This window comes from Aplysia californica, unplaced genomic scaffold, assembly GCF_000002075.1.
Source record: "Aplysia californica isolate F4 #8 unplaced genomic scaffold, AplCal3.0 scaffold00185, whole genome shotgun sequence".
NCBI classification, from domain to species: domain Eukaryota; kingdom Metazoa; phylum Mollusca; class Gastropoda; order Aplysiida; family Aplysiidae; genus Aplysia; species Aplysia californica.
Genome location: NW_004797455.1, coordinates 456,173 through 460,866, shown reverse-complemented (window position 1 = coordinate 460,866; position 4,694 = coordinate 456,173).

The following is a 4,694-nucleotide window of genomic DNA, read 5'->3' as shown; positions in this document are numbered from 1 at the left end:
GTGTGAGTATGTGTATGTGTGTGTGTGTGTGTTTGTGTGTGTGTGTGTGTGTGTGTTTGTGTGTGTTTGTGTGTGAGTGTGTGTGTCTGCGTGTGGTTGAGGATTCGGGAAAAGAGATGGAGAAAGTATAATGAGAATTACTGGAACATATTTCACTGGTGGAACAACAAGCAAACACGACCAGAATCGATTTTGCACCAACAGACTTTAACTCAACAACTGGAAAAAGGTAATCTTTTGACGTTCCATTACTTTTTCCTCAACAGGCCACACAGCACGACAGGTTAAAGCTTGTCTGAGTGATGAGTTTTTCCTAAATCAAACTGAGAGCCGTACGTACATAACAACGGTTTGATGTTGGAACAAGTGTTAAAAGAAAAAAGGAAGAAGAACTGGAGAGGTTCGAGGGTTAAAATTAAAGTAAGAAAAGCGGGCTTTTAAGGTGGAGCCACGACAGAAACCAAACTAGGATGTATTTTACGGTCGGGCAGAAAATCGATTCTTCTTCATCAAATTCTGAGGCTGGTCGAGGGCCCGGATGACAGGAAGAAACAGACGGGAAAAAATACGGATTTCTGCAGATTGTCATGGAAATGGGCTGGGATTATAAAAATCCGTGAATGGGGTCTTCATAACTTCATCGCACTTTTCTTTCCATTTTTTTTGCTCAAGTTTCTGCATAACTGTCTTGTTAGCTCTCAAACTTTCTTTGTTTTTTTGTTGGTTTTTATTTTGGGTCTTGTCCATTCGTTTCCTCTTGCTTCCCTAACACAGTGCTGACATGGGGGGATGTAGTATTCACAACCAGTGCCTAGGTGGCATCCCAAGTCTCTATCTATGTGGGGACTCTTGAAATATGAATGCATTTTGAAGGAACGAATACTTAAAAATTGAACATTAGCATTCATGCGTTTGGGAAGAGAACTGATTAAAAATGAATAAATGGAAAATGTAATCAAATTTCTCAAGCCAAGGCACTCACGCACAAAGCGAACTCCCACTTTCACACCCACACTAGACTCTTTAATGTCTCTGTTTCATGCACAGCACACGAGCGCTCTCACACGCGAACACGTACATGTGAGTAAGTTTGTGTACAAAAAAACACATACTCACACTTAACACATGAACTCATTGACTCCCCATTTTTAAATTAAAAGAAACCCCCAAAACACAACACTACAGAGAAGAACTGATGACAGGACAGATTAAAAATTAACAAGATCACAATAAAAAGAAACAAACATAGCAGTCTGGAGACAAAGAAGAAAATACATTGAAAAATATACATAAGACGAGGTGGAAGAAATACAATGAGAAGAAAGGTGACTTTATTATGTTTCTAACATTTTCATTGAAGACTTAGGTTAACTGCTCTTTACTTTCAATTTTCCGTTACAATGTATCGAATATATTCACATTTTTTTCATATCTTAATTAGAAAGATTCACGTGCATCAAAGGCACTACACTATCTCCACATTAACAAGTTATCCATTCTCCTTGTCCCTTTGCTTTAATCTTTTCTGTAGATATAACCACTCAAAACAAACTAAATTCGGCGAGTAAAGAGAAAGTAAAGGCATGACTCATTTTCGATATTGTACAACGTATCTGAAGTACATCAAGCGATAATTCTTTTTTTCTCGTTTACTTTTTTTGCATAGTTAAAGTGCAGACGTGTATGTTTCGCTTACACAGGAACCTTAATTTTGAGCACTAGAAATAATGACCACCTGAAAAAAATATCAAAAGCTCTCAAACCACAATAAAGATGTCATTTTAGCTGCTTTTAGCAGCTGGCTCCCTTTCTCATAAACAAAAGTTAAGAAATATTATCAGTATAAAATGAGACATGCCACAAACACATGGCTATTTACGCCAGACACACCTGAACAGCTGCTTAAATTAAAACCATACCACTAAACCATCTTACCTTGCGTGTATTTTTACACATCACTCTGGCAGGCTATTTGAAACACATTTCATGCGCAGTTGTGAACAGAAAGGCTGAATTCGTGGCCTATAGCTTTGTTACTTTAAGGGCAGGTGGCATATGCGGTGGAACAGTTAGACTCTTTTCCTCGTACGCAATGAATATGAGTTCGATACCAACCTAGAAAAGATTTTATGCTATCGAGGTTCTCTGTCTTTCCTGTGAGATACATCGCATAAAGGCCAGTGTGGATACGATAGACATGATTGAAGCAGCCGTTTTCTTTGATAGATAGATAGATAGATAGATAGATAGATAGATAGATAGATAGATAGATAGATAGAATATATTTTATATAGGCGTATATTAGCAACAAACTAGGAGTACGTTAGATCTACTTCATTTCATCCCTACGGTTGAAGAGTCATGGCAATTTGTATCCTGGTTGTTGAGGTGAAAGCATAACTAACGAAGCATGAATTCCTCTCCGTTCCTCGTTCGTTTGATTATCGTTCCGTTAAAACCTCGGTTGTAATAACTTCAGTCTTCACTTGTCTTCTATAAGCTAAGAATAGACATCCCCCCTCCTCCAATCCTCCCAAGTCACAGTTTCTCCTTTTAAACTATTCTTCCCTATATCTTCTCAATATCCTCACGACTATCTTTAAGAAAAGTCTGGCGAAATTTTCCCTAACGCAACTATGTCTGGCCGAGTGTTCGTCTAATCCTGCCTGTTACCGTACCTCTCTTTTGGCTAAACCCCCCGAATTTCACCATCTTGAAACTACAGCGCTTTCCAAATCAACGTGTCTAAAATAGGATGAACGACTATATCACCCCTACCTACTTAAGTAAACTCCATTGGCTTCCAACAACATCTAGATTACTGTCTTTCGCCATAAATGTGTTAACAGTAAAGCCCCATCGTATCAAAATTTAAGAAACTTCTCTCAAATTTATGGTCCTCCCAAAAACAGAATTATTAAAACTCAACAACCACAACAACAGCAACAACAACAACAAAACACCTCAACCGAAACCGAAATAACAACAACAAAAAACAAAAATAATACAACAGCAGCTCGCTGGGAGGTCTTTTTCTCATCTAGTTCCATCTACCTGGAATTCTCTCCCACAACATTTGAGGGGTCCAAAGTCCAAAGCAAAATCTAAAATTCCCGTTAAGAATACCTTAAGGTGGTTTGGGGGGGGGGGGGGGGGGGACGCCTGAAGGCTATCTCGCTTATTAGATAACCAAATTTGACCATATTTCACACATATAACAAGCATAGTAAGGAGTCTTAAAATCCACAATCAACTTTGAGAAAAAAAGTTTCGTTTCTATGAATACAGCGGCCACATTCGATTTAGTTAACATGTCTTACGTAAGGAATACCGCACTTAAGGTTAATGGAAATTGATTGTTTTTTTTGCATGCATGTTAGCACACATTAGATCTAAAAATTTTACTGTTGATTTTTTCCTAAACGAATTAGACACATTTTAATGAATTTTTTCCTGAGGTAATATACAAGTTTGAAAAAAATCCGTGAAAATCCGCACTCCAGACACCACCTACAAAAAATCTATTCCATATATCAAAATTCCAACATATATATGTCTAGTATTACATCTTTTCTTCATTCTTTGAAAATTTCATGAAGATTGGATGAAACATGGTGGAGTTATTAAAAAAAGTATAGAGAAAAATCGCATTTTGAGAAAACGGCCGATAAAGAATAATAAAATATTGACTTTATGAGGAAATGGTGGAGACAGACATGCCCGGTATGGGAAGAAATACGGCTTTTGGGGGTTCTAATGTTATGAAATATTGGACGGGAGGCTGAAGAAGCTAAAAACGCCTACAACTTAAATTCCATAATTTTGAGCCGAATCGAGATTTGGGGTGGGGTGGGGGGGGGGGGCATAAGAAATCCATTTTGATAGCTAATCCTTCTAATTCCTAGTGCACTTGTGTTCATAATGTGGTGTACATATCGTTATTCAATTTTCGAACGATAGTATGATGTTTGCTAATATTTAGCGTCGTCGAAAGAGCGTAAAAGATGTTATAAAGTGCATAGTGTTGTATTCTACGAGAGTAGGCGCTATAAAAATCATCTGCATTATTATTATTATTATTATTATTATTATTATTATGACGATGAAGCGACATCTGCACACTCTCTTCCTCTGTCAAATATTGCTTTAGTTTGCTGCATGCCTGTCTATTCCTCTCTTCAGCTCACTTCACTTCAATGAATGACAATCATTTGCAGTTCAAACACTATTAACCTTATTTGCCGAGGGAAAATCTGTGCTGTTCTAGGTGCAAACACGCCTCTGTGTTTATTATCGTGGCTCAAAACAAACAAGAAGGATCGTGTGAGTTGAGGTATGGACAGCAAGAAAACGCACGTTTAAAAAAATCTAAAAAGCCTTAACAACCTCTCAGAAGCGGAAAGAATGGAATGTCAAAATGGAGCACGATGATTGAAGAGGTAAGAATGATATTAGATGTTTATGTTGTGTGAATGAACATAAGAGAATTACGTTAGCTGGAAGGATGTGGAACTGAGAGGCCCCCCTGAACATGTTGGAAAATGTTGAGGGGTTTAGTGAGGTAGGGAAAGAGAGCGAGAGAGTGAGTGTGTGTGTGTGTGTGTGTGTGTGTGTGTGTGTGTTTGTGTGTGTGTTTGTTTGTGTGTGTGTGTGTGTGTGTGTGTGTGTGTGTGTGTGTGTGTGCGTGTGGTGAT